Consider the following 11,043-nt stretch of genomic DNA (forward strand, 5'->3'; position numbering starts at 1 on the left):
GTCAGAAATCAAGCAATGTCAGTACGTAAAGCCTTTTAAAATGAGGAAAGGCCTTGCACAAATTCCACTTTCTAAACAATGTATGCATTTGTCCAAAAAGAACTAATCTACATCAGTGCTCCACAACTGTATTCTGCGGCACACTGGTGTACCACAAAATGATGCTAGGTGTGATGCAGTGTAACCTGAATATAATTTTTTTCCCTATAGTTACATTTTTAGTTCAGGTGTACCACCAAATTTTGAAAAGTATATAAGTGTACCGCAAGTGAAAAAAGGTTGTGGAACACTGGTCTACATCAATGGATTCAACTGAATCACAGGTGTTATATCAGAATTTTCCTTTTCTTGGAGAGATGTCTAGATCAGTGGTTCTCAACTAGGGTCCATATAAGAATTTATTGTTAAGAATTATGCACAATAAATTGGTTATGCTTCTAAAATACACAAGATTTTATAGGCGCAGGAGTGGCTGTGTGGTAAGTAGCTTGCTCACCAACCACATGGTTCCAGGTTCAGTCCCACTGCTAGGCACCTTGGGCAAGTGTCTTCTACTATAGCCTCAGGCCGACCAAAGCCTTATGAGTGAATTTGGTAGACAGAAACTGAAAAAGTCTGTTGCATATATGTATATATGTGTGTATGTGTGTGTATATGGTTGTGTGTCTGTGTTTGTCGTCCCAACATCGCTTGACAACCGATGCTGGTGTGTTTACGTCCCCGTAACTTAGTGGTTCAGCAAAAGAGACCGATAGAATAAGTACTAGGCTTACAAAGAATAAGTCCTGGGGTCCATTTGCTCGACTAAAGGTGGTGCTCCAGCATGGCCACAGTCAAATGACTGAAACAAGTAAAAGAGAGTAAAAGAGTAAGGTATTTTAACAACCTTTTTATACAGTTCTTTTATTCTTTTACTTGCTTCAGTCATTTGACTGTGGCCATGCTGGAGTACTGCCTTGAAGGATTTTTAGTTGAACAAATGAACCCTAAGACTTATTTTCAGTTGTCAACTGCTTGTAATATTTATTCTTTTATTCTCTTACTTGTTTCAACCATTTGACTGTAGCCATGCTGGAGCACTACCTTGAAAAACTTGAAAAACTTTTAGTTGAATCCTAGTACTTATTTTCTTTTTAAGCCTGGTACTAATTTTATTGGTCTCTTATGCTGAGCCGCTAAGTTATGGGGATGTAAACAAATCAACACTGACACAAAGACACATGAACATAGATATAAATAAATAAATAAATATATATATATATATATATATATATATATATATATATATATATATATATATATATATATATATATGCATATACTAGCTGGTGTACCCGGTAATTTCCGGGGGTAAAGATGTTCTATTGAAGCACCTTTTATTACTCTGATATCAGAAAGCAATTTTGTTATAACTGCCACAAAAGGTGTATTTTCCATCACAAAAAAGTGCAAAAAACTGTCAGCTGGAGGAAGGAGAGATTGTTGGAGGTTGGCGAGAAAGATTGTTGGAGGTTTGTGAGAGAGGTTATATAAATATATGAATGAAGTATTTGAAGAAAGTGCAATAATAATGTTCACACTCACTAATAGCCGCTCTCAGTAACTGCCTTTAGCTTATGGAGTTCTTGTTTTTATAACTATTGAAAAGCAGCCAGAAAGATAGACATATTGTTGAGAACAAATGATTTCGTTGTCGCTCTGTTATCTCCATTCCAGCCAGTGGTGGCCTAGAAGAGGTTGGAAGGGTCAAGTGGCAAAGACATTATTCTGCTTAGTGGAGGCATCTGGGAAATGTATAACTGCTGTCATTCACAGAAAAACTATTGTTTCACTGTAAGAAAAGTGCTGTTGAAGTGTTAAGTGATATTTGGCAATTGAGGATCGAATCCACACTATGCCTGCATGAAGCCACTACAAATACGTTGTGGAATAAAGAATTTATCTACTGTCATGGAAAAAGTGTAACTGTAAAAATGGAGAATTATCGGAGTAATGGGCATTCAAAAAAAGTATGTATGTATAGAAATGTATGAATGAAGTCTTTAAGGATTAATATTCAAATTAAGGAAGTGCAATAACAATGTTTAGCAGTGCAAAACTGTGAGTAGTGAAATGCAGAATTAGGTCAGCTGGTGGTGAGAATCAAATATTGATCGCTTTGCTAAAAACTGCAGGTGGTATGGGTTATTTCCATTGAGTTGTTTAAATTAAATATTACTAATGTGTAGTAGATAGAAGGATCCATTGGAGGAGCCCTATTGTCAATTTTTTTCAATAATCTAAGTATGTCACGAGGTTTTCAGACATGAGTTCTACTCATGTGTCAAGTTTAATCAAAATCAATAAAATGATGCAGGAGGAGTTAGCTAACAATGCCACAAACAAACAAACACTAATTTTCCACATATGTAGTAGATAAAGATCAAAACAGCTTGATTGAAATTCATTGAAATTCTGAGTTTCAAGCGTGATGCTAATCTTCAGCCATTCTGAATTTGAAACTCAGAGTACCAAGAAATTTGAATCAAACTGCTTTGATCCATACATCTAACTCCCAATAAATTTGTGGAGTGCCCTTATTTTGCTTGTCTACTCACTGATATATATAATATATATATATATATATGTGTGTGTGTGTGTGTGTGTGTGAGTAGACAAACGAAAGAAGGGCACTCCACAAATTTATTGGATCTATATCTATATCTATATCTATATCTATCTATCTATATATTTATTTATTTATTTATTCATGTATATATCTATGTGTGTGTGTCTTTATGTCTGTGTTTGTCTCTCTCCGGTATATATACTTATATATATATATGTTGATTTATATACTTGTATGTATGTATGTATGTATGTATGGATCAGTTTGTCTACCTGGGAAGCACTATTAATAGATATGGCAATGTGGATGATGAAATTCCATATAGAATTAGGAAAGCAAGTGTTGCTTTCGGAAGGCTAGAAAAGCGCCTCTGGAGTCGGCGAGACATATGCAGAAAGACAAAGATAAAGGTGTACAAGGCATGTGTGCTCCCTTCTCTTCTCTATGCCTGCAAGACGTGGGTCACATATCGATACCACCTTAAACAACTGGAACGTTTCCATCAGATGTGCCTCAGATGGATCTATGGCATTAAGTGGAAGGACCGCATCAGTGATCTTGAAATATTGGAAGGCTCTCGGTGTGAAAGTATAGAAGCTCTTGTGTTAAAGCAAAGGCTCAGATGGAGTGGTCATCTGGTCAGAATGAAGGATTCAAGGATGCCAAAACAACTCTTTTATGGAGAGTTAGCTAAAGGAGAATGACCTCCACATAAACCAAAAAAGAGGTATAAGAACTTGCTGAAGGATTCGTTAAGAGATGCTTGCATCTCTCCTGACACATGGGAAGGCATAGCTATTTATCGTAGCAGGTGGAGAAGGATTGTGCATGAGGGGACAGCCACATTTGAGAAATCTCGAGTTGCACATGAGAAAGTAAGGAGGGATGTCAGGAAGGGCATCGCTGTTACACTTCCAGAAGGGAAGGGTCTTCCTTTGATTCTGACATGCAATGTCTGTGCAAGACCCTGCCTCAGTAAAGCTGGACTCATCAGTCATCTTCGTAGTCATAAAATGAGACAGATGAGTGACAACCTGGCCACTGGTGGTGGTGTAACACACCATACTAATCATATCTGTCGGGCATGTGGAAGAGAGTGTAATTCGGCAGGAGGACTTAAACGACATGCAAAGGTACATGAAGCCCAGTTACAACTACAGCCGGCTATTACCAGTAAAGGTTTTAGTTGCCAATTTTGTACAAGACATTATAGATATTTAGCTGGGCTAAAAAGTCACATTTGATCACAGCACCAGTAACAGTTAAGCTTCATGCAATGGCCATACTCGATAACGAGGGGGCAGCCATAATAATAATGTATGTATGTATGTGTGATGGGCTTCTTCCAGTTTCTGTCTACCAAATTCACTCACAAGGCTTTAGTCAGCCTGAGGCTATTATAGAAGACACTTTCCCAAGGTGCCATGCAGTGGGATGAACAAGGAATCATGTAGTTGGGAAGCATTCTTCTTACCACAATTTTTAAAACAATTCCTAATAATATTTAATTTTAAAAATATAATGTGATTTTTGGATTTAGTTGGTTTGACTGCCAGCACTTCAAAAATTAAAGTTTACCGAAAATTTTAAAATTTGGCACAATAGAAAAATGCTTTTAAAAAGTTATAGAGGTTTAAATTTTGATCATTTTCACCCAGTCAGGAAACAGGATTTGGAAGCTGTCATTTTGTGTGTGACTGCGCATTTTGTTGTCAACATCCTGAAAATAGCACATATTGTCAAGAAAGAGTAAACAACACATCTTTTGTAGTTTTAAGCATTGTGATAGCACAAACTTAAAAGATTTATCCAAAAACGTTATTTAGCTTTTATTTTTAGCATGACAAAAAGAAATGAGTAAACAACACATATTTTGTAGTTTTAAGCATTCAACATACATTTAATGAGATAGCATGAACTTAAAAGATTTATCCTAAAACATTATTTAGCTGTTACTACAATCCTAAGAGGAAGGGTACCACCTTCAAACCATGTGTCTTTCCTCACCGACACAGACTCTACGCATTCTCAGCGTGAGCATCACCAGTACATGTACCCACTACGTCTTTTTGTACATATAACATGCCTCTTTCTTTTACCTAGTTTTCTTTTGAGTATAACACCCTGTTCTTGAAGGTATGACACAGTATCCTCTTCTGTTTTCTGTGTCTCCATCACAGAAGCAAAGTCAGAGGAGCTTATTGCCATAATCAAACAGTAAAATTTCCAGCAGAACACAGCATCAAATTCGTCAACAAGTGCTTCCTCACAGATAAAAGAGTTCTCAGTTCCACTTATTACTATGGAAACAGGCATGTACTTTCACACAGACAAAAGAGTTCTCATGTTCCGCTTTTTACTAAGGAAACAGGCATGAATGAGTCTGTAGCTTACAATTGGCTAAAATTACCAAAATTTTCAAACTTTAATTTATTGATTTATAGCAAAAATGACTTCCACATCATTCATTAGCCAATAAAAGTGTATCATTATCCTGAATATGAAATCAATTTGAACAGAATGGATGCTGGCAGCCAAATCGACTAGATCCTGATTTTTTACATGCCATCAGGCAGCACTGGCAATGACCCACGCATAAATGGTACTTATTGTGTGCCACCAGCATGAGAGCTAGTCAGGCAGCACTGGCATTGGCAACAACTACAACTTCCATTTGATTGCAATTTGATTTTTGATTGTAACTTTGATTTTCATTTTACTCAACTCAGTAGGTCTCCTCAAGCACGACGTGTTGTCCAACGATTCAAAGGTACTTTTTAAATGGGTTGGTTATGTGACACTGGTATAGGCTATGGCTGTGATCTCACTTTACTTGCTGGGTCACAGCATATCTCCAGAGGTCTCGATCTTTCGTCATTGCTTCTGTGAGGCCCAACATTCGAAGGTCATGCTTCACCACCTCATCCCATGTCTTCCTGGGTCTCCCTCTTCAACCAGTTCCTGCCACTTTTAGGGAGTGACACTTCTTCACACAGCTCTCCTCATCCATATGCAGCACATGACCATACCAGTGCAGTCATCTCTCTTTCACACCACATTTGATGCTTCTTATGTCTAACATTTCTGTCAGGGCGCTTACACTCTGCCAGATGTGCATACTGACATTACACATCCAGTGGATTATACTAGCTTCATTTCTTTCAAGTCTATACATATCTCCAGCAGTCACAGCCCTAGTTTCACTGCCATGTAGCATGGCAGTTCACACATGTGCATCACACAATCTACCTTTCACTCTGAGCAAGAGGCCTTTTGTCACCAGTAGAGGTAGGAGCTTACTGAACTTTGTCCAGGCTATTCTTATTCTAATGGCAATGTTCTTCGAGCATGTACCCCCACTACAGACTTGGTCACCTAGGTAGCGGAAGCTATCAACTACTTCTAGCTTCTCCCCATGGCATGTGATGGAATCCATTTTCTGAGCAACTGTGATGTTTATTGCCCCTGTGCATCTGCCCTACACAACCTTCCTTTGATGTTACTGCACCTCTTATGCATCTATAGCTTACACTGGGTACATCTTATGGAGTTTCTACCTACACCTTTTCTACAGATAAAGCAGGGTCACCTTCATGAAGGGGTTTGTGATGTGTTTGCCTTCCTACTTACCAGGACTTTAGTTTTTGCAACATTGACTCTAAGGCCCATCAATTCTAATCCTTGCTTCCACACCTGCAATTTCTTCTCTAGTTCTGGTAGTGATTCTGCTATGGGAGCAAGGTCATCAGCATAGAGGAGCTTCCAAGGGCAACCTGTCTTGAATTCCTCTGTTATTGCATGGAGAACTATGATGAATAAGGAGCCCTGAGGGCTGAACCTTGGCGAACCCCTACGTCTACCTGGAATTCTTCACTATACTCATTACTGACCCTTACCTTACTAATGGCATCCCTGTACAGCTCTTATTAACCACTCATCAGTTTCCATTTTTTCATCGCCAACCAAATAAGGGACTAGGGGACCCTGTCAAGGGCTTTCTCCAAGTCAACAAAAGCCAAGTATAGGGGTTTATCTTTGACTAGGTATTTCTCCCACATATATATGTATAATGTTTGTTTTTATATTCAATTAGAATAAAAATAATTTTACATTAACCTGATTGGTTACTCTGCTCTTTTGTACAGAACGATTTTATTATTCTTACCACACAACCATGTCTACACCTATGTATGTATGTGTGTGTGCGTGTATTTATGCTTGTATATGTGGGAGTGTACATACACACATACACACATACACACATATATATATAATATATATATATATATATTATATATATATATATATATATATATATTATATATATATATATATATATATATATATCATCATCATCATCATCATCGTTTAATGTCCGTTTTCCGCGCTAGCACGACATTTTAATTTGAAAATTACACAATTATAAATAAGGGCAAAAAGAAAAAAAATTTCTTTGCAAATATGCTGAAAAATAGACACTAAATCATCTAACACCATAAAATATTTTCACTTGTATTATTACACCAAGTAAAATATTTTGTGGTCAGACAATTTAGTGTCTATTTTTCAGAAATATTTTCCTTTCTGCCCTTATTTATATATATATATATATATATATATATAGATATATAGATAAAACGTGAAAGTGTGTGTGTGTGTGTGTGTGTGTGTGTGTGCACGCATGAAAGTGACCCTCATGCAACCAGTTGATGTTTTAGACGTTTTGTATTTTTCACTATTTTTTCTGGAACAATCAGAGACTAATATTTTCATAGTCAGTTCTGACTAAATAAACAGAACTCCTGCTGTTTCCTTTTGTTTTCCCCCTGAAGATCAAAGTACCTCAAGAACCAGCAGATTCTCTTTTCCTTCATATGGAACGTTCATTTCAGCTAGTCATAAATAAGAAAACATGTTGAAGCAAAATGAGAATTCAGCTCACCGTATCTACTTTTTAACTAGTTTCCCATACCTTGTATGTTTGTTTTCTTTTTTGTTTGTCAGCAACATTATCCACTCATATATGTGACACCCAAGAAAACTTTAATTCAAGAACATGTAAAAAGGATATTTCTGCAACATCGACGAAGTATTGAAGGCTGATCTCAAAACGTTGAACTTTATGAAGGAGATGACAGATGACCAAGATGTGTGGCACATTGCAGTACTTGAGAGGATCCACCCATCACAACAGAATTGAGATCCTAAAACCGAGGTGCCAAGTAACAAACATTGGTGTGGGTACTGATGCCATGTAAAAAGCACTGGTGATGATACTGTGAAAAACACCCAGTACACTCTGTAAAGTGGTTAGCATTAGGAAGGGCATCCAACCATAGAAACCAAGCCAAAACAGAATATGGAACCTGATGTGGCCCCAAGCCTTGCCAGTTCTTGTCAAGTCATCCAACCCATGCTAACTTGGAAAACAGACATTAAATATTGATAATGATGATGATGATGATGATGATTGAATTATAAATCTCACTTTATAAATCTGAATGTATGCATTAACATTTTCTACAACACATTGATTTAAACTTGTTTTCACAAAAGTTCTAACAGGATGGCAAGCTAGCAAAATCATTTGCACACCAAACAAAGCCCTTAGCTGTATTTCCTCTGGCTCCTTACATTGAGTTCAAATTCAGCTGAGGTCAACTTTGCCTTTTTGTCCTTTTGGGGCCAATAAAATAAATATTTGTTGAGCACTGGGATCAATGTAATCAACTGGCCCCCTCACCACATAATTTAAGGCCTTGGGCTTATAATAGAAAGAATTAATGCTGTAATTTAAAGTTTGATACTTTTATCTCTTTTACTCTTTTACTTGTTTCATTCATTCGACTGTGGTCATGCTGGAGCACCGCCTTTAGTCGAGCAAATCGACCCAAGGACTTATTCTTTGTAAGCCTAGTACTTATTCTATCGGTCTTTTTTGCTGAACCGCTAAGTTTTGGGGATGTAAACACACCAGCATCAGTTGTCAAGTGATGTTGGAGGGACAAACAGACACACAAACATACATACACACACATATATATATACATATATACGACAGGCTTCTTTCAGTTTCCATCTACCAAATCCATTCACAAGGCTTTGGTCAGCACAAGGCTATAGTAGAAGACACTTGCCCAAAGTGCCACGCAGTGGGACGGAACCCAGAACCATGTGGTTGGTAAGCAAGCTACCTACCACACAGCCACTCCTATGCCTATATCCGTATATATTGGTGTGTGATTCAAGCTTGTACTTCACTAATTTTTGCAAGAACATGTGCTATTTAATAATGATTGAGCCTATAAAACTAGTAGAGCAGAAGTTTGCATAAAAAATAAAAGAGAACTCCTACAATTATTTGTTGTTCTTCTCTCCTTATCTCTATGTATCCATATTCTGTATATTGGTGATCCAGAATTGATTCAATCATACATGAGCTGTACAGCAGTGCTTCTCAAACTATCTGATGTGGTGTACTGGTAGTTTTTTTTTTCCCCATTATGCCAGGGACCGGTAATATTTATTAGTAATATTAATTTATACCAGAAACATTATATATAATGAATATAATAAAGTTTGACAATTTTTTTATCTTATATTTATTTTGTAAACGAATAATACAATATTACATAAGCATTTTATAAGTATTTTATAAGCATTTTATAATGATACTTTCTTTTCTGGAAACTCGTCGCATACCGGCAGTTGATGGCTCGCGGACTGGCACCAGTCTGAAGACCACCACTTTGAGTCACACTACTGTACAGCACATATTTATAGTGCATTTTGAGATTGTTGAACAGTAAGTATTTACAAACACATGTGACCTGATTGAACAGCTCAGAATGAGTTTACAAGCAAAGCATGCATCTACAAGTTCATCGATATCTTCTACATTACTCTACACTGGTAACTGACTTATGATGAAACAGACTTATTTTAGATAACAACTGTAAAAATGTCAGCTATCATTCTCCTTGTCTCAAGCAGCATCAATTTATCAATCAATAATTAGCTTTAAGCTAGTCCTTTCTTAGCTAATGATCTGGCTCTCTGGTATCCATGGGCTTAAGCTTATTTCTTCATACAATATAATATCTAAAGTTACTGCTTTCACTCATGCTCTCAGCTTGCTCACGTCAGAACACCCAGTGAGAGATAATACACAATTCTAAAAGAGAACTGATATGGTGCTCTTTCACATCAGATCAGAAACAGTTACACCAGTGCCTCATTACAAAACAATCGCAAGCCATCTCAGTTACTACAAAACATTCAAAGCTTCAAGGAGGAAATTACTTAGAAATGCCATTATGAAATAAATATTTCTGTAATGATTCCTAAGGAATGTACTATTCATTGTTAAGGATATATCATCAACACCTTCAAATTAGGTGTATTGGCAGACACGATAATGGCAGTTTTTTCACCTATGCCCTTCAAAGTATGCATACATTCTGCAAAACCAACACCACTATCAATACAGGAGAAAGGGAAATAGAGAGAGAGAGAGAGAGAGGAAGAGAGAAGTGAGTGAGTGAGTGAGTGAGTGAGAGAGAGAGAGAGAGAGAGAGAGAGAGAGGAGAGAGAGAGAGATCAATGATTAAGTAGCTTCTCTGACACTACAAGAATACAAGCACTAATGCTACAACTGTATCAGGAGCAACAGAAGCCATGAAGCACAAGTAACTAGTTCCATAATTAGGGAAGAGACCACTCCCAAAGCAGAGGAGATAACTACTGATGTAGTTATCCTGTTGCCACAGTCAAGGAAGATTACAAAACTGGTATCCCTGGAGGTTTTGCAATCACACCTTATAACAATATCAGTCTGTGTTTATATGAGATACATCTTTGCTCAAACAAGGAAAACTGCTCATGAAGGATTAATGGTCACCACTCTATCTGGCCAAATTTCAACCAGTGTCCTACTTTGTATAACTGTCAGGAAGATCAACACATTTTCCTATGGTCACTGAAGCAGAAATGAGTATTCTACCATGTCCTCAAACAGACTGTAAGCACCAAGCCACTTTCATATTTCTACAGTCTGTTATCCTTTCTCCAATTACTACATACACTGAGAGATTTCTTACACTTTTTTTTGGAACAGTGATGAGCTTTTAGATAGGTATTCATTGTCACAGAGATGTATGCTTTCATAGCTGAAGCTGATTTCCACTCTTCAGCTCAGTCTAGTCAGTGATATGAAACCCACTGGTTTATTGACTCTACAACCAGCCTTCATATGCTAGGAATCCATGTATGGTCTTAGTCAACCCTGTTTTAATACATACCATTTTACTCTGTATCCTTTGAATATTATAATATCAGAGTTTGATCACATGCTTGAATTTGAAATAATTCCGATTAAAAGTGCATTAGGTTATCACCATTGTATATGATTCTCAAAAAACATCAGGTAATTTATA

General features: G+C 37.1%; 1 long non-coding RNA gene across 1 annotated transcript; it reads left to right on the forward strand.

Annotated features, from left to right (window-relative positions):
• Positions 1 to 207: 207 nt before the first annotated feature.
• LOC118762764 lies at positions 208 to 10,771 on the forward strand. Its single transcript, XR_004998514.1, has 3 exons — positions 208 to 292; positions 3,013 to 3,018; positions 10,761 to 10,771. It is a non-coding gene; the product is annotated as an uncharacterized LOC118762764 (long non-coding RNA).
• Positions 10,772 to 11,043: the final 272 nt, after the last annotated feature.

This window comes from Octopus sinensis, linkage group LG3 (genome assembly GCF_006345805.1).
Source record: "Octopus sinensis linkage group LG3, ASM634580v1, whole genome shotgun sequence".
NCBI classification, from domain to species: Eukaryota; Metazoa; Mollusca; class Cephalopoda; order Octopoda; family Octopodidae; genus Octopus; species Octopus sinensis.